Genomic DNA, 20,823 nt, shown 5'->3' on the forward strand with positions numbered 1-20,823 from the left:
CCATCACGGTAACACACGCACTTGGTGTATTTTAATTGGGTCAAGTGACAAGTTATCTACAACCGGACATTAACAAATTCCCATCTGCCTCATAACCGCGGGCACGGCTTTCGAAAGATAATACCCTGCAGGGGTGTCCCAACTTAGCCCATCATAAGCTCTCACGGTCAACGAAGGATAAACCTTCTCCCGGAACGACCCGATCAGTCTCGGAATCCCGGTTTACAAGACATCTCGACAATGGTAAAACAAGACCAGCAAAGCCGCCCGAATGTGCCGACAAATCCCGATAGGAGCTGCACATATCTCGTTCTCAGGGCACACCGGATGAACACTACGTACAGCTAAAACCAATCCTCGAGTTTCCCCAAGGTGGCGCTGCAAGTGGCTCTAGTTTGTACCAGCACTCAGAGGAACACTGGCCCGGGGGTTTAAAATAAAGATGACCCTCGGGCTCTAGAAAACCCGGGGGAAAAAGGTATAGGTCGCAAATGGTAAAACCAAGGTTGGGCCTTGCTGGAGGAGTTTTATTCAAGGCGAACTGTCAAGGGGGTCCCATAAATCACCCGACCGCGTAAGGAACGCAAACTCAAGGAACATAATCCCGGTATAACAGTAACTAGGGCGGCAAGAGTGGAACATAACACCAGGCATAAGGCCGAGCCTTCCACCCTTTACCAAAATATATAGATGCATTAATTAAATAAGAGATATTGTGATATCCCAACATATCCATGTTCCGACATGGAACAAACTTCAACTTCACTTGCAACTAGCAACGCTATAAAAGGGGCTGAGCAAAAGCGGTAACATAGCCAAACAACGGTTTGCTAGGAAAGGATGGTTAGAGCTGACATGGCTAAAATGGGAGACATGATATAGCAAGTGCTAGGTAGCGGAGCATGGCAATAGAGCGAACAACTAGCCTAGCAAAGATAGAAGTGATTTCGAGGGGTGGTCATCTTGCCTGCAAGATACTCAGAGTTGTCGAAAGCTTGATCCTCGTAAGCGTACTCGACAGGTTCCTCGTTCAAGAACTCGTCTCCCGGCTCTACCCAAGACAAGAACACAAACAAACGGAACCACAATCAACAACGAGAAATGCGCAAAGACCATGATGCAAAACATGTATGATATGCAAGATATGATATGCGATGCATATGCGTGCTCCGGAAGGAAAATGATGAACATGGCAGTAACTTGGCAAACCAAGCATGCCACTGAAAAGATGAGATGATTTCGGTCGAAATCGATATAAAGATCACCGGAATCGGATGCACGGTTTGCGAATGGCAAGCAAAACAAGAATGACACTAATCTGCGATAAACAGCAAGATAGCACTTAAAATACAACAAGTAACAATTCTACAGCACCCCAACATAGCAACAAAGCATATGACAGTAATCTACAGGAGATGCTTGACAAAAGATGAACACTGAGCTACGGCTAGTTCACAACATATCAAGCTCAAACGAGCATGGCAAAAGTGCAAAAGATTACAGGTTCACAGACTTGGTGAAAAACTGGACATTACAGAAATCAGCATCAGGTAGCCATGTTCAGAGCACGAAATCAACATGCTACAGGAACTTAACATAGCAAAACAAGGCATGGTAGTGTTCTACTAAATGCACATGACAAAAGTCCCTTAATGACCATAAGGCAAAAAGGACCAGAGGATATGATGGCAAGCATGTAAACATAGCAAGTTCCGTTATCAGGTTTCAGACTTAGCAGAAAACAGAGCATGGCAGAAATATTAATATGTAGGCCTCTTTGTGAGCTTGGTGCACTCACTACAGAGCAATTCATGACAAACCAAGCATACCTACAGCAAGATGGCATGTTTATGAAACTATACATGGCAAGAACAATTGCATAGAATGTATGGATCAACTACAATAAGCTTGGCAAAAATGCATATCATGTTAAGTATCTGCCAGAAATATTTTATAACAAAAGTAGAGCAAGATTTAGTCATGCTATGGTACTCTAAAATTGCAAACCATTGCAGGAATGGATCAATTACAACTATAGCTACAAAATATCCTTACTGAACATCTCCAAACTATGCATGGATCTCTCTGTAGCATCAAGTTTACATGGCAACAAATTACAGCAGACAAAGACTTGGAGAAATCACCAAGTCCTTGAAATCAGAAATATTACGGGGCCTACTTTGCATGCTTGTGCTAGTCACCACAGAGATCACAAAAATACATGGACTATACCACTGGAAAGATGGCATGGCATACTTCAAAACACATGTAGAGCTCATGCTCAAAAGATGCACAGAATAAATGATACAAAAATGACAAATCTCCAAGTTCTGATAAGAACCAAAGATTAACAGCAACTAGCCCTCTTCCAACAAAGATTTGGGCATCAACATGACCTCTAATGAACATGGTTAAATTGAACAAAATGAAGAGCATCACGAGTCGAACAATTTGACATATTACACGCCCGAATCGGAGCTACATGCATAGAGTTATAGCATCGGGAACAGAGCCAGTTGCTGTAGAGTTTCCAGGACTTGGAGAAAAAAACAGGCGAGGGAGGTCAACGCGTACTGTAGTTGGATCCATCGGATCTGGCCCGTTGGAGCTCGGGCTCACTCGCCGGCGGGACGGCGGCCGGAGGAGGAGAAGGAGGGCCGGAGGCGCGGCGGTCGGTGCCGGAGCGGGCGGAGGAGGGCGGCGCCGGCGGGGACGGACCGGACTCCGGCGGGCGGGGCACGGCGGGGCCGGGCCGGTGGCGGCGGCGCCCGGCGGTGATGGCGGCGGCGGCGCCCGGTGGTGATGGCGGCGGCGGCGCCCGGCGCGGGAGGCGAGGCGGCGGCGGAGGAGACGGGCCGGAGGGCCGGCGCGCGGGCCCGGCGGGCCGGCGGGGTCCGGGCGGCGGCGGAGCGACGTGGCGCGCCGCGATTCGTCGGTTGCGGCGGCGGACGTGTCCGGTCAACGGCGGACGCGTCCGGCGGCGCGGAGGGAAAAACTTAGGGTTTCATCTGAGATTCCGTTTTTCAGGATGCCCACTTATAAATAGGTAGTGGGAGCTAGGAGACTCCAAATGAGGTGCGGTTTTTGCCCACACGATCGTGATCGAACGACCTAGAGGATGGAAGAGAGTTTGGTGGGTTTTGGGCTGGTTTTGGAGGGGGGTTTTGCTGGACAATCAAATGGACTTTGCGGATGCCCGGTTAACCGATGGAGTACCAAACGACCTCCGAATGGAACGAAACTTGACCGGTAGTCTCCGGGTGGTATATTAAGACCACTTGACAAGCCCCGGTCCATTCCGAGAAAGTTTGACACATGCACACGAAAGAAAAACTAGAGGGGTGCACCGGAGGAGATAGGAGCGCCGGATTGGAAAACGGACAACGGGGAAAACGCTCGGATGCATGAGACGAACACGTATGCGAATGCAATGCACATGATGACATGATATGAAAATGCATGACATGACAAAATACAAAACGAAAGAAAAAACCCGACAACGGAGGGAAAAACATAACACATAGCCGGAAATGGCAAGAGTCGGAGTTACAAATATGGCAGGTTACGTGCGGGGTGTTACAGAACATCAAGTGTTGATGGTGAATAAACCACTAAGTTCAAGAAAGGCAAGGGTAAGAAGAACTTCAAGAAGGACGGCAAGGGAGTTGCCGCGCCCGGTAAGCCAGTTGCCGGGAAGAAGTCAAAGAATGGACCCAAGCCTGAGACTGGGTGCTTTTATTGCAAGGGAAGTGGTCACTGGAAGCGGAACTGCCCCAAATACTTAGCGGACAAGAAGGCCGGCAACACCAAAGGTATATGTGATATACATGTAATTGATGTGTACCTTACCAGTACTCGTAGTAGCTCCTGGGTATTTGATACCGGTGCGGTTGCTCATATTTGTAACTCAAAACAGGAACTGCGGAATAAACGGAGACTGGCAAAGGACAAGGTGACGATGCGCGTCGGGAATGGTTCCAAGGTCGATGTGATCGCCGTCGGCACGCTACCTCTGCATCTACCTACGGGATTAGTTTTAAACCTCAATAATTGTTATTTAGTGCCAGCTTTGAGCATGAACATTGTATCTGGATCTCGTTTAATTCGAGATGGCTACTCATTTAAATCCGAGAATAATGGTTGTTCTATTTATTTGAGAGATATGTTTTATGGTCATGCCCCGCTGGTCAATGGTTTATTCTTCATGAATCTCGAATGTGATGTTACACATATTCATAGTGTGAATACCAAAAGATGTAAAGTTGATAACGATAGTCCCACATACTTGTGGCACTGCCGCCTTGGTCACATTGGTGTCAAACGCATGAAGAAGCTCCATGCAGATGGACTTTTGGAGTCTCTTGATTACGAATCATTTGACACGTGCGAACCATGCCTCATGGGTAAGATGACCAAGACTCCGTTCTCCGGAACAATGGAGCGAGCAACCAACTTATTGGAAATCATACATACCGATGTGTGCGGTCCAATGAGTGTTGAGGCTCGCGGAGGATATCGTTATGTTCTCACTCTCACTGATGACTTAAGTAGATATGGGTATGTCTACCTAATGAAACACAAGTCTGAAACCTTTGAAAAGTTCAAGGAATTGCAGAGTGAGGTTGAGAATCAACGTGACAGGAAAATAAAGTTCCTACGATCAGATCGTGGAGGAGAATATTTAAGTCATGAATTTGGTACACACTTAAGGAAATGTGGAATAGTTTCACAACTCACGCCGCCTGGAACACCTCAGTGAAATGGTGTGTCCGAACATCGTAATCGCACTCTATTGGATATGGTGCGATCTATGATGTCTCTTACCGATCTACCGCTCTCATTTTGGGGCTATGCTTTAGAGACTGCCGTATTCACTTTAAATAGGGCTCCGTCGAAATCCGATGAGACGACACTGTATGAATTATGGTTTGGGAAGAAACCTAAGCTGTCGTTTCTAAAAGTTTGGGGATGCGATGCTTATGTCAAGAAACTTCAACCTGAAAAGCTCGAACCCAAGTCGGAAAAATGCGTCTTCATAGGATACCCTAAGGAAACCATTGGGTATACCTTCTACCTCAGATCCGAAGGCAAGATCTTCGTTGCCAAGAACGGGTCCTTTCTGGAGAAAGAGTTTCTCTCGAAGGAAGTAAGTGGGAGGAAAGTGGAACTTGATGAGGTGATAGTCACCCCTTCCGAACCGGAAAGTAGCGCAGCGCGGGAAGATATTCATGTGGTGCCTACACCGACCGGGGAGGAAGTTAATGATGATGATCATGAACTTCAGATCAAGTTACTGCTGAACTTCGAAGGTCCACAAGGACACGTTCCGCACCAGAGTGGTACGGCAACCCTGTCCTGGAAATCATGTTGTTAGACAACGGTGAACCTTCGAACTATGAAGAAGCGATGGCGGGCCCGGATTCCGACAAATGGCTAGAAGCCATGAAATCCGAGATAGGATCCATGTATGAAAACGAAGTATGGACTTTGACTGACTTGCCCGATGATCGGCGAGCCATAGAAAATAAATGGATCTTTAAGAAGAAGACAGACGCGAATGGTAACGTGACCATCTATAAGGCTTGACTTGTCGCTAAGGGTTATCGACAAGTTCATGGGGTTGACTATGATGAGACTTTCTCACCCGTAGCGAAGCTGAAGTCCGTCCGAATCATGTTAGCAATTGTCGCATTCTATGATTATGAGATATGGCAAATGGACGTCAAAACGGCATTCCTTAATGGCTTTCTTAAGTAAGAACTGTATATGATGCAGCCGGAAGGTTTTGTCGATCCTAAGAATGCTAACAAGGTATGCAAGCTCCAGCGCTCCATCTATGGGCTGGTGCAAGCATCTCGGAGTTGGAACATTCGTTTTGATGAGATGATCAAAGCGTTTGGGTTTACACAGACTTATGGAGAAGCCTGTGTTTACAAGAAAGTGAGTGGGAGCTCTGTAGCATTTCTCATATTATATGTGGATGACATATTATTGATGGGAAATGATATAGAATTCTTGGAAAGTATAAAGGCCTACTTGAATAAGTGTTTTTCAATGAAGGACCTTGGAGAAGCTGCTTATATATTAGGCATCAAGATCTATAGAGATGGATCAAGACGCCTCATTGGTCTTTCACAGAGTACGTACCTTGACAAGATATTAAAGAAGTTCAATATGGATCAGTCCAAGAAGGGGTTCTTGCCTGTATTGCAAGGTGTGCAATTGAGCACGGCTCAATGCCCGACCACGGCAGAAGATAGAGAAAAGATGAGTGTCATCCCCTATGCCTCGGCCATAGGGTCAATTATGTATGCCATGTTGTGTACCAGACCTGATGTAAACCTTGCCGTAAGTTTGGTAGGAAGGTACCAAAGTAATCCCGGCATGGAACACTGGACAGCGGTCAAGAATATCCTGAAGTACCTGAAAAGGACTAAGGATATGTTTCTCGTATTTGGAGGTGACGAAGAGCTCGTCGTAAAGGGTTACGTCGATGCTAGCTTCGAGACAGATCTGGATGACTCGAAATCACAAACCGGATACGTGTATATTTTGAATGGAGGGGCAGTAAGCTGGTGCAGTTGCAAGCAAAGCGTCGTGGCGGGATCTACATGTGAAGCGGAGTACATGGCAGCCTCAGAGGTAGCACAGGAAGCAGTCTGGATAAAGGAGTTCATTACCGACCTAGGGGTGATTCCCAATGCGTCGGGCCCGATGACTCTCTTCTGTGACAACACTGGATCTATTGCCCTTGCCAAGGAGCCCAGGTTTCACAGGAAGACCAGGCATATCAAGCGTCACTTCAACTCCATTCGTGAAAGTGTTCAGAATGGAGACATAGATATTTGTAAAGTACATATGAACCTGAATGTAGCAGATCCGTTGACTAAACCTCTCCCTAGAGCAAAACAAGATCAACACCAGAACGCTATGGGTGTTCGATTCATCACAATGTAACTAGATTATTGACTCTAGTGCAAGTGGGAGACTGTTGGAAATATGCCCTAGAGGCAATAATAAATGGTTATTATTATATTTCTTTGTTCATGATAATTGTCTATTGTTCATGCTATAATTGTATTATCCGGAAATCGTAATACATGTGTGAATACATAGACCACAACGTGTCCCTAGTAAGCCTCTAGTTGACTAGCGCGTTGATCAACAGATAGTCATGGGTTTCCTGACTATGGACATTGGATGTCATTGATAACGGGATCACATCATTAGGAGAATGATGTGATGGACAAGACCCAATCCTAAGCATAGCACAAAAGATCGTGTAGTTCGTTTGCTAGAGCTTTTCCAATGTCAAGTATCATTTCCTTAGACCATGAGATCGTGTAACTCCCGGATGCCGTAGGAGTGCTTTGGGTGTACCAAACGTCACAACGTAACTGGGTGACTATAAAGGTACACTACGGGTATCTCTGAAAGTATCTGTTGGGTTGACACGGATCGAGACTAGGATTTGTCACTCCGTATGACGGAGAGGTATCTCTGGGCCCACTCGGTAATGCATCATCATAATGAGCTCAATGTGACTAAGGAGTTAGCCACGGGATCATGCATTACGGTACGAGTAAAGAGACTTGCCGGTAACGAGATTGAACAAGGTATTGGGATACCGACGATCGAATCTCGGGCAAGTAACATACCGATTGACAAAGGGAATTGTATACGGGATTGATTGAATCCTCGACATCGTGGTTCATCCGATGAGATCATCGTGGAACATGTGGGAGCCAACATGGGTATCCAGATCCCGCTGTTGGTTATTGACCGGAGAGGCGTCTCGGTCATGTCTGCATGTCTCCCGAACCCGTAGGGTCTACACACTTAAGGTTCGGTGACGCTAGGGTTGTAGAGATATGAGTATGCGGAAACCCGAAAGTTGTTCAGAGTCCCGGATGATATCCCGGACGTCACGAGGAGTTCCGGAATGGTCCGGAGGTGAAGAATTATATATAGGAAGTCCAGTTTCGGCCACCGGGAAAGTTTCGGGGGTCACCGGTATTGTACCGGGACCACCGGAAGGGTCCACCGGGTGGGGCCACCTATCCCGGAGGGCCCCATGGGCTGAAGTGGGAAGGGAACCAGTCCTTAGTGGGCTGGGGCGCCCCCCATGGGCCTCCCCCCTGCGCCTAGGGTTGGAAACCCTGGGGTGGGGGGCGCCCCACTTGCCTTGGGGGGCAAGTTTCCCCCCTGGCCGCCGCCCCCCCTTTAGATGGGATCCAGGCCGGCGCCCCCCTCCCAGGGGGCCTATATATAGTGGGGGGAGGGAGGGCAGCAGCACCACAGCCCCTGCGCCTCCCTCTCGCAGAAGCTTGGCGAAGCCCTGCCGAGATCCCCGCTACTTCCACCACCACGCCGTCGTGCTGCTGGATCTCCATCAACCTCTCCTTTCCCCTTGCTGGATCAAGAAGGAGGAGACGTCGCTGCTCCGTACGTGTGTTGAACGCGGAGGTGTCGTCTGTTCGGCACTCGGTCATCGGTGATTTGGATCACGGCGAGTACGACTCCATCAACCCCGTTCACTTGAACGCTTCCGCTCGCGATCTACAAGGGTATGTAAATGCACTCCTTTCCCCTCGTTGCTAGTATACTCCATAGATGGATCTTGGTGATGCGTAGGAAATTTTAAAATTCTACTACGATCCCCAACAAAATTCTCTTTTATTCCATAAAAATTCCTCGCAAAGTTTCGTTTCATTCGAGAACTTTTATTTCTGCACAAAAACAACACCATGATAGTTCTGCTGAAAACAGTGTCAGTCCGGGGTTAGTTTCATTCAAATTATGCAAATTAGAATCCAAAACAAGAGGAAAAGCGTGAGAAAAAGTAGATACATTGGAGATGTATCAACGTGTTCTTCCTATGCTTGGGGACACCACACCTGCTGCATTTGGCTTCCTTCCTGGATTGCTTGGGGAGATCACCTCTATCCGTGGCAGGTCTTTTTTGGTGGCTCTAGGTTTTGCAAATGTTGCAAAACCTAGATCTCTTGCTCATCCCTAGAAAGGAGCTTTGCCCCGTGCATTCGTTGGTCTGCCAACAACTCTCTTCTTGCTTGGTGTCGTTAAACCAAAGAGAGGGTTCACGCTCCCCTACAGTCCAGCATCAGAAGGTGCACTTTCTTTTCCTCATTATGTGCCGGCTTCTGTCACCTTCTTGCTGCCAGCCCGGTCCTCAAGTCCCAGCCCGTCACGACACTTATTGAATGGAGCCATCACCGACGGGTTATGCTCGAAAAGGCCCATCACAGTTCCATACGCCTCTACACTTGCATCCCAAAGTTGAACCAGCTCCAATGCCTTAACATACATTCTGCTGTGCCGAAATGCTAGTGACATGCGATTGATCTGGTCCTGCTGGTAGTGCTTCAGGTCATCTGGCAAAATATTTCTGGTTTGTCGTGTCCACGGTTTTACTAGTTACTACATGGCTCTCCGGTGTTTCTGTGATCCCTTGCAAAAAAGAAGAAGAAAGATTGTCCATAACTAGCCAATGCATCATGGTTATGTAAACTCGTACGTTAATCATATGGATTGAAAAACACCATTGCCCATCCCAAAAACTATAAACACGTCTGGATTTAAATATATATGACAATTGTGAGACTGTCATATAGCATGTCACAAGCATTTGGCTCAAAATTAATACTCCCTCCGTCCCAAAATTCTTGTCTTAAATGACTTGATACATCCACATCTAGACAATTTTAAGACAAGAATTTTAGGACGGAGGGAGTAGCAAAGAGCAAGAGAAAATGGAGAATTTCCGACACTGGGAAATTCTATCAACTGCAAGCTGTCTATTCATTTTCGTCCAATTTTCAGCAATGGCAAGATTGATGTCATTTTTCTAGAGCTAACGTTTCCCTGAGTTACACAGGATTGCAGTAAGATTTCCGCCACACATTATCTGCAACCAGAGTACTCATCTGCCTTCAACGTTATTCACGTCACCAGCAACAATGGCAAAGCAAGAAAATATACACACCGCCCACGACCTAGTCCACAAACATCCTATGAGCTAACTTCCTCATTCTTTTCCTCCTGTTCATCACTGATATGACACACTACACATCTCTTTCCATTCTTTCAGATTTTCTATTTTTGCAGTCGTAGCACGCATGGGTAATCCACACAGAAATAGCACACAACAAGCATGATTATTACCTCTAAATCTCACGCGCTCTTGGATCCGGATTCACCCGATTCCGTAGGCGCAGCCACAGAAGACTCTGGAGCCACATCGTCCCGACGGCTACTCACCTCGTTCCCTCCATCGAGAACCGGCGTTGCCACGTGTATCGCATTTTGGAAGATAGGCAACCTACCAGGCTGGGCACCGCAGATCAGAACACCGCGGCGACAGAGATTTGAGGAAGGGGTGGTGGGAACAGAGGAACCGCGTGTACCTGACTACCAGATCCACCGGGAACTCCACCAGAGCATTCCCTTCCACCGCGTCGTTCGCCGCCACAGTCGTTGTCGTCGCCGCCGTCGTCGCCATGGCCCCGGCCCCATCCCCGAGGCCCGACCCATCAGACAGAAAAGCACGCGTCTCCTGCAATGAACGAGCGGACGGAAAATAATTCTGTACTACCGTCCAAGCACGAGGCAACTTATGTTCCCACGGACCAACTGTTAGTTTGGGCGTCCTACACGGGGCCCATCGCTCGTGTCATACGTATTCGTACTCCGCGGCATACGAGCGGGCCATTCCCTCCCATACGACCCAGCACAATACGGCGATTTTCTAGCGCTCGTGCGTGCACCAATTAATGCCGTGTTAGGTGACCGATCTCATGGGAAGTTCGGTCTAGATAATGGGAGTATATGCCGCTATGAGCTATATCGCCGCTCTCCTATAAATGCCACTTTAATTGAAATACAAGATTCAAAACATTATTTCAAATAACAACAAGCAAATCCTAACAAAATAAATTGACGCTCCAAGCAAAACACATATAATGTGACGAATGAAAACATAGCTCCAAGTGAGGTTACCGATAATGTTGAATAAGAAAGAGGGGATGCCTTACGGGGCATCCCCAAGCTTTCCTTGAATATTACCTTAGGGGTGCAAGGCATCCCCAAGCTTAGGGTCTTGTCACTCCTTATTCTCCTCATACCGATATCTCACCCAAAACTTGAAAACTTTAATCAAACAAAACTTAACGAAACTTCGTGAGATAGGTTAGTATGATAAAGAGCAAACCATTTCACTTTGATACTGTAAAAGACAAGATTCATAATTTTTTTCACACAATGCCTATTGTAGCATATCATTTCCATAATTTATATTGAGCAATATAAGCCATAGAAACTAGAAAACAAGCAAACTATGCATTGTAAACAGAATCTGTCAAGAACAGAACAGTCTGTAGTAATATGTACTCAATCCATACTTCTGCTACCCCAAAAAATTATGAAAATTTCTGGAGCACGTGAGCAATTTGTATATTAAACTTCTGCAAAAAGAATCAACTCAAAAGCACTCTTCTGTTAAAAATGAGACTTATTTTCGTGAGCGCAAAAGTTTCTGTTTTTCAGCAGGGTCAAGTCAACTATCACCCAACATGATCCCAAAGGCTTTACTTGTCACTTTATTGAAACAAAAACAATAAAACATGATTACTACATTATCTTAATCATGTGAACACACAAAACCAGTAGGTAAAAGTGTTGGGTTGTCTCCCAACAAGCGCTTTTCTTTAATGCCTTTTAGCTAGGCATGATGATTTCAATGGTACTCGCATAAAAGAAAAAAGAATTAAAACACAAAGAGAGCACCATGAATCACATGACAAACACATTTAAGCCTAACATACTTCCTATGCATAGGGATTTTGTGAGCAAACAACTTATGGAAACAAGAATCAATTAGCATAGGAAGGCAAAACAAGCATAACTTCAAAACTTTCAACACATAGAGAGGAAACTTGATATTATTGCAATTCCTGCAAGCATAAGTTCCTTCTTCATAATAATTTTCAGTAGCATCATGAAGAAATTCAACAATATAACAATCACATAAAGCATTCTTTTCATGACACAAAATCATAGAAAACTTATTACTCTCCACATAAGCAAATTTATTGTCATGAATAGTAGTGGGAGCAAACTTAACAAAATAACTATCATGATATTGAGAATTAAAATCATGATGACAAGTTTCATGGTTATCATTATTCAATATAGCATACATGTCATCACCATAATCATCATAGATAGCAACTTTGTTATCATAGTCAATTGAAGCCTCATCCAAAATGGTGGATTCATCATTAAATAAAGCCATGACCTCTCCAAATCCACTTTCATTAATATAATCATCATAAATAGGAGGCATGCAATCATCATAATAAATTTTCTCATTAAAACTTGAGGGACTAAAAATATCATCTTCATCAAACATAGCATCCCCAAGCTTATGGCTTTGCATATCACTATCATCATGGATATTCAAAGAATTAATACTAGCAATATTGCAACCATGCTCATCATTCAAATATTTTGTGCCAAACATTTTATTGACTTCTTCTTCTAACAATTGAGCATAATTTTCCTTTCCATCATTTTCACGAAAGATATTATAAAGATGATCAGTAATATGATGCAACCTCAATTCCATTTTTTATGTAGTATTCTTTTCTAAACCAAACTAGTGATAAAACAAGAAACTAAAATATTCAATTGCAAGATCTAAAGATATAGCTTCAAGCACTCACCTCTCCGGCAATGGCGCCAGAAAAGAGCTTGATGTCTACTACGCAACTTTATTCTTGTAGACACGAGTTGGCCCTCCAAGCGCAGAGTCTTGTAGGACAGTAGCAATTTTCCCTCAAGTGGATGACTTAAGGTTTATCAATCCGTGAAAGGTGTAGGATGAAGATGGTCTCTCTCAGACGACCCTGCAACCAAATACAAGAAATCTCTTGTGTCCCCAACACACCCAATACAATGACAAATTGTATAGGTGCACTAGTTCGACGAAGAGATGGTGATAAATGTGTAATATTGATGGTAGAAATATATTTTTATAATCTGAATAAATAAAAACAACAAGGTACAAATAGTAAACGGACACAAAAACGGCATTGCAATGCTTGGAAATGAGGCCTAGGGTCCGTACTTCCACTAGTGCAACCTCTCAACAATGCTAATATAATTGGATCATATAACCGTCCCTCAAAGTGCGATGAAGAACCACTCCAAAGTTCCTATCTATCGGAGAATATAAGAATAAATTGTTTGTAAGGTACGAAACTACCTCAAAGCTATTCTTTTCGTTCGATCTATTCAAGAGTTCGTACTCAAATAACACAAATCTATTCTTTCCATTCGATCTATCCTAAAGTTCGTACTAAAATAACACCAAAGAAATTCATATTCATAATACTCAATCCAACACAAAGAACTTCAAAGAATGCCCCAAGATTTCTATCGGAGAAACAAAGACAAGAACGTGCATCAACCCCTATACATAGATTACCCCAATGTCACCTCGGGAATCCGCGAGTTGAGTGCCAAAACATATATCAAGTGAATCAATACGATACCCCATTGTCACCACGAGTATTCAACTGCAAGACATATATCAAGTGTTCTCAAATCCATAAAAGTATTCAATCCGATAAAACGAAATCTCAAAGGAAAAAACTCAATTCATCACAACAAGATAGAGAGGGGAAAACACCATATGATCCGACTATATTAACAAACCCCGCGATACATCAAGATCGTGACATCTCAATAACACGAGAGAGAGAGGGAGATTAAACACATAGCTTGTGACGCCCGGATAATTAAACTACAGTAATTCCTTGCTAATGATGCCACGTCACCTCGGTTACTGTTGATAAATCCGCGTTAGTTCGAAACCGGTTCGAATTCAAATTCAAAATCAAGCAAACAATAAAAGTTTTCAAATGTCAAAGCTAAAATGTTTTGCATGTGACAAATAATCATATGTAATATTGGTGGAGAAACCACACTTTTATAAAGCATTTAAATGCACTATAATAAATAAACAGTGACAAAACAGTTATTCAAATGCTTTAAAATAATAAACAATTTCAACTATTTTATTTCAGTGCTAAACTGTTTGTGGTAGTGGCATAAATTGTAACACTATTTTAGGTGCCACTTTTGTATTTTTTTAAACTAAAAGAAAAACAAATAAGAACTAAAAGAAATAAATAAAAGGAAAAGACTAAACAGAATTAAAACAAAGTAAAACAGCCCCCCCCCCACGCTGGGCCAACCGGCCCAGCTAGCCAACCGGTCGGCCCAGCCCAACACCCCCCGCTACTAACCCTAGCTACTCCTGTCCCGATCCCCATCTCTCCCTCATTCCCCCTGCACGCCGCCACCCACGATTCACGCACGCGCTGACGAACGGGGAGGGGCGCCCCTGTTCGATCCCCTCCTCCCGCACGCCCGCGCCCGATGCAAGTCGCCGCTCCGCTAAGGCCGCCGTACGCCGTCGCCGGCGCCGACCCCGTCACCGGATCGCCAAGCACCGCCCCGCTCTCCTCCTCGTAGCTCCTCCCTCCTGCCCCGATCTGGAGCGCTGGACGCCCGCTCGCCGACGTCGTCACTGCCGCCTCGTTCGTCGCCGTCTCCGGCCATCCCGAGCCCCCTCGAGCCCGCTGCCAACCCCTACGGCTCGAAGTGAGCCCCGTTCGCCTTCCCCTCCTCTCCCTGTTCCAGCGCTCGCCGCCTCCGACGCGTCGCCGCCCGCATCGGCCTCCCCTGCTCGACGCGCCACCGCGCGCGCACGTGCTCGCCCAGCCGCGGCCCGCTCTACCCGCGCCCAGTGCAAGCGCTCCCCACGCCGCTCGCGCCCGACCCGCGCGCCAGCCCAGTCGCCCGTGCGCCCGCAGCCGTCCCCTGCCGCCTACCCCACTGTCGGCCGCGGGCATGGCGTCGCAGGGGCCATGTCCGACCGCCGCGTCCTCTGCCCTCCCCTGTGTGCGTTTGTGCATAGGTGGGAGGTGGCCAGAGCCACTTTCAAGTGGGGTCCTCCCCTGTAAATAAAAAAAAGAAAGTAGAGTGAAACAAAATTGGAAAATAAAAATAAATACTAAAATGAATGAATTAATTAGTAATATAATTAAGTTAATTAACCTTGCTTAATTAGCCTAGTTAACTTGAATAGTTAAAATTAAACCTGTTAATTAACTAGGTTAAGGTCAGAGGGAACCACACGTCAGTTTGACCAAGTCAATTGACTGCTGAAATCACCCCGATGTCATGCTGACGTCATAATTGCATTTTCTAATTTAATTAATTCTGTTAATTCTAAAAATGATTTAAATCTTTAAAAATTAATATAAAATAATCTATAACTCGGATGAAAATACTTTGTACATGAGAGTTGCTCAGAACGACGAGACGAATCCGGATACGCAGTCCGTTCGTCCGCCACACCTCCCTAACATATCGAACTCGCAACTTTCCCCCTCCGGTTCATCTGCCCGAAAACGCGAAACACCGGGAATACTTTCCCGGATGTTTCCCCCCTTCGCCGGTATCACCTACTACCGCGTTTGGGCACACCTAGCATCACGCTTTGTCATGTCATGCATCGTTATGCATCTGTTTGCATTGTATTCATTGTTTCTTCCCCCTCTTCTCTCGCTAGACTACGAGACCGACGCCGCTGCTGGTGCCCCGACCGATTACGCTGTTGACGACCCCTCCTTCTTGCGAGAGCAACCAGGCAAGCCCCCCCTTGATCACCAGATATCGCCTATTCTTCTCTATACTGCTTGCATTAGAGTAGTGTAGCATGTTACTGATTTCGGTTAATCCTATTCTGTTGCATAGCCTGTCATTGTTGCTACAGTTGTTATCCTTACCTACTATCCTACTGCTTAGTATAGGATGCTAGTGTTCCATCAGTGGCCCTACACTCTTGTCCGTCTGCCATGCTATACTACTGGGCCGTGATCACTTCGGGAGGTGATCACGGGTATATACTATATACTTTATATACATGACACATGTGGTGACTAAAGTCGGGTCGGCTCGTTGAGTACCCGCAAGTGATTCTGATGAGGGGGCTGAAAGGACAGGTGGCTCCATCCCGGTAGAGGTGGGCCTGGGTTCCTGACGGCCCCCGACTGTTACTTTGTGGCGGAGCGACAGGGCAGGTTGAGACCACCTAGGAGAGAGGTGGGCCTGGCCCTGGTCGGCGTCCGCGGATACTTCAAAATAACACGCTTAACGAGATCTTGGTATTTGATCTGAGTCTGGCCACTGGCCTATACGCACTAACCAACTACGCGGGAACAGTTATGGGCACTCGACGTCGTGGTATCAGCCGAAGCCTTCGTGACGTCAGCGACGGAGCGGCACGCGCCGGATTGGACTGGAACGCCTACTAGGCTAGGTCTGCTTCCGGCCGCGTACGCAACGTGCAGGTGTGCAATGGGCGATGGGCCCAGACCCCTGCGCGCATAGGATTTAGACCAGCGTGCTGACCTCTCTGTTGTGCCTAGGTGGGGCTGCGACGTGTTGATCTTTCGCGGCCGGGCATGACCCAGGAAAGTGTGTCCGGCCAAATAGGATCGAGCGTGTTGGGTTATGTGGTGCACCCCTGCAGGGAAGTTTATCTATTCGAATAGCCGTGTCCCTCGGTAAAAGGACGACGCGGAGTTGTACCTTGACCTTATGACAACTAGAACCGGATACTTAATAAAACACACCCTTCCAAGTGCCAGATATAACCCGGTGATCGCTCTCTAACAGGGCGACGAGGAGGGGATCGCCGGGTAGGATTATGCTATGCGATGCTACTTGGTGAACTTACCATCTACTCTCTTCTACATGCTGCAAGATGGAGGTGGCCAGAAGCGTAGTCTTCGACAGGATTAGCTATCCCCCCTCTTATTCTGGCATTCTGCAGTTCAGTCCACCGATATGGCCCTTTACACATATACCCATGCATATGTAGTGTAGCTCCTTGCTTGTGAGTACTTTGGATGAGTACTCACGGTTGCTTTTCTCCCTCTTTTCCCCTTTCTTTATACCTGGTTGTCGCAACCAGATGCTGGAGTCCAGGAGCTAGAGATCTCGAGGATGATTCTACGTGGAGTTCGGCTTCGAGGAGTAGTTAGGAGGTCTCAGGCAAGAGGCCTTGCCTTTTCGATCGTTGCTACTTTTGTGCTAGCCTTCTTAAGGCAATCTTGTTTAACTTATGTCTGTACTCAGATATTGTTGCTTCCGCTGACTCGTCTATGAGCGAGCACTTGTATTCGAGCCCTCGAGGCCCCTGGCTTGTATTATGATGCTTGTATGACTTATTTATGTTTTAGAGTTGTGTTGTGATATCTTCCCGTGAGTCCCTGATCTTGATCGTACACGTTTGCGTGCATGATTAGTGTACGATTGAATCGGGGGCGTCACAAGTTGGTATCAGAGCCGACTACCTGTAGGAATCCCCCTTTCCACCTCCTTGGCCGAAGTCGAGTCTAGTCATTGCAAAACTTTTACTAACATGGCTGTGTGTCTTACGGGCCCACGTCGCCATTGGGTGGTATTAGGATCTTTTACACCTCGATCTTTACTCTGGGACTCTGATCTCTCTTCTATTCGGGTTAAATGATTTTGCTAACTCTAAACTCTAGGTTCTCGTAATTACTTCCTCCCGGAGAGCCCCTCACTCCAGATGATTGCTTGGTGCACCGAAGGATTCCGAAGATACTCTCTGATGTTATCTTGAGACTTTGTGCCCGTTGCTTTTGCAATTCCCTACCATCGAAATATCCCTATGGATGAATACATACACCTGTCGTTCTTACTTTTACCCCCAGTTGATCTTGTTATTAGAAGATACCCCAAGATTCTCTCTATTGTTCCGAGAATACCTTGTGCCTACTGCCTTGCGGTTCATTGCCACCTGAATACCCCTATGGATAATTTCCCGCAGTTATGGAGTCTCCGCTCATCCCCAGTTGATTCGTGTATTTCAAAAAGGTATTTGAAATACCATTTGATCTTCCAAAAATCCTCAACAGATTATTGTTCTTGAAATCCTTCCTTGCTTGCATTATGGTTAATCCCATAAGTCTAGTAATCTTATTGGCACCTTTTGTCACTTATTTTGAGTACATTAATTCGATATGCTTGCGAATGCTCGCAATCATCAAGCAATTAGAATTCTTCCCTTTGGCTCGAACGTCACTCCGGACATGAGCTGGTTCTCGACCAATCAATTTGCCGTCGATTGTACCCCCCCCCCCAAGTCTGTTCAACTTATCCATTCTTAATCAGAGCGTCTGCTTCTGATCCTTCGTTTTGGAAATCATAATTCCTTTGTTATCTAAGCATCGAATTATTCAGATGTTCTATAATCAGATGCCTTTGCATTGTTTCTTTATCTGATTGTGTACCGATGCTCACATCAACTCTGCTATGGACCGTCAGATCCTTGGTTGGATTATTCTTCGACAGTGTCCTTCATATTTTACCGCCTTGTGAATCCTCCCTGATACATAATGCCTTTGGTAATTTGTATCCTCTCCTTTGGTCAAACATGCTCTGCTTCCGAGCTTGAGTTATTTACCCCTGAAGTTTGTGGTATATGTTTCTAAGAAGCCCCGATGGGTTGAGCCTATGCCTTCCTTAATTTGTGTGAACCCGAGAGTTTTCACGAGTCATACTCTTCTGGTATTTTGCCAGATAAAATTTCAACACTACAACTTCATCAAACACGAGAAGTGAATGAAAGGTTATGCATTGGAGAAGTGGGAGTCGACCTTGTACTTTGTTTACATGCCCATGGAAACGATGTAGATCCTATCATGGAAACTCCTTGTAATAATAATTGCCCCCTTAATATAATATGGCAAGAACAATTGCATAGCATGTATGGATCAACTACAATAAGCTTGGCAAAAATGCATATCATGTTAAGTATCTGCCAGAAATATTTTATAGCAAACGTAGAGCAAGATTGAGTCATGCTATGGTACTGTAAAATTACAAACAATTGCAGGAATGGATCTATTACAACTATAGCTACAAAACATCCTTACGGAACATCTCCAAAATATGCATGGATCTCTCTCTAGCATCAAGTTTACATGGCAACAAAATTACAGCAGACAAGGACTTAGAGAAAACACCAAGTACCTGAAATCAGAAATATTACGGGGCCTACTTTGCATGCTTGTGCTAGTCACCACAGAGATCACAAAAATACATGGACTATACCACTGGAAAGATGGCATGGCATACTTCAAAACACATGTAGAGATCATGCTCAAAAGATGCACAGAATAAATGATACAAAAATGACAAATCTCCAAGTTCTGATAAGAACCAGAGATTAACAGCAACTAGCCCTCTTCCAACGAAGATTTGGGCATCAAGATGACCTCTAATGAACATGGCGCAATTGAACAAAATGAAGAGCATCAAGAGTCGAACAATTTGACATATTACACGCGCGAATCGGAGCTACATGCACAGAGTTATAGCATCGGGAACAGAGCAAGTTGCTGTAGAGTTTCCAGGACTTGGAGAAAAAAAGGCGAGGGAGGTCAACGCGTACTGTAGCTGGATCCATCGGATCTGGCCCGTTGGAGCTCGGGCTCACTCGCCGGCGGGACGGCGGCCGGAGGAGGAGAAGGAGGGCCGGAGGCGCGGCGGTCGGTGCCGGAGCGGGCGGAGGAGGGCGGCGCCGGCGGGGAGGGACTGGACTCCGGCGGGCGGGGCACGGCGGGGCCGGGCCGGTGGCGGCGGCGCCCGGCGGTGATGGCGGCGGCGGCGCCCGGCGCGGGAGGCGAGGCGGCGGCGGAGGAGACGGGCCGGAGGGCCGGCGGGGTCCGGGCGGCGGCGGAGCGACGTGGCGCGCCGCGATTCGTCGGTTGCGGCGGCGGACGTGTCCGGCCGACGGCGGACGCGTCCGGCGGCGCGGAGGGAAAAACTTAGGGTTTCGTCTGAGATTCCGTTTTTCGGGATGCCCACTTATAAATAGGTAGTGGGAGCTAGGAGACTCCAAATGAGGTGCGGTTTTTGTCCACACGATCGTGATCGAACGACCTAGGGCATGGAAGAGAGTTTGGTGGGTTTTGGGCTGGTTTTGGAGGGGGGTTTTGCTGGACAATCAAATGGACTTTGCGGATGCCCGGTTAACCGATGGAGTACCAAACGACCTCCGAATGGAACGAAACTTGACCGGTAGTCTCCGGGTGGTATATTAAGACCACTTGACAAGCCCCGGTCCATTCCGAGAAAGTTTGACACACGCACACGAAAGAAAAACTAGAGGGGTGCACCGGAGGAGATAGGAGCGCCGGATTGGAAAACGGACAACGGGGAAAACGCTCGAATGCATGAGACGAACACGTATGCGAATGCAATGCACATGATGACATGATATGAAAATGCATGACATGACAAAATACAAAACGAAAGACAAAACCCGACAACGGAGGGAAAAACATAACACATAGCCGGAAATGGCAAGAGTCGGAGTTACAAATATGGCAGGTTACATGCGGGGTGTTACAACACTCCACCACTACGAGAGGATCTCGTCCCGAGATCTAGGACTGAAAGAACTCCGGATATTCGGAACGGAGATGGTCCTCGCGTTCCCAGGTGGCTTCCCGGTCGGAATGATGCGACCACTTCACTTTCAGGAATTTGATTGACTTGTTGCGAGTCTTGCGCTCAGTTTCTTCAAGAATAGCAACTGGATGCTCATGATAAGACAAATCTTCTTGGAGGTCAATCTCTTCGAAGTTGATAGTGCGCTCAGGCGTCTTGAAGCACTTGCGGAGCTGTGACACGTGGAAC

The 20,823-nt window shown here is 46.4% G+C and overlaps 1 long non-coding RNA gene across 1 annotated transcript; it reads right to left on the bottom strand.

The window, feature by feature from the left end:
• Positions 1-8,972: 8,972 nt before the first annotated feature.
• Positions 8,973-10,636, bottom strand: LOC123141125 (uncharacterized). Its single transcript, XR_006470177.1, has 2 exons — positions 10,425-10,636; positions 8,973-10,347 (listed from the first exon to the last, which is right to left on the bottom strand). It is a non-coding gene; the product is annotated as an uncharacterized lncRNA (long non-coding RNA).
• Positions 10,637-20,823: the final 10,187 nt, after the last annotated feature.

Source organism: Triticum aestivum, chromosome 6D (genome assembly GCF_018294505.1).
Source record: "Triticum aestivum cultivar Chinese Spring chromosome 6D, IWGSC CS RefSeq v2.1, whole genome shotgun sequence".
NCBI classification, from domain to species: domain Eukaryota; kingdom Viridiplantae; phylum Streptophyta; class Magnoliopsida; order Poales; family Poaceae; genus Triticum; species Triticum aestivum.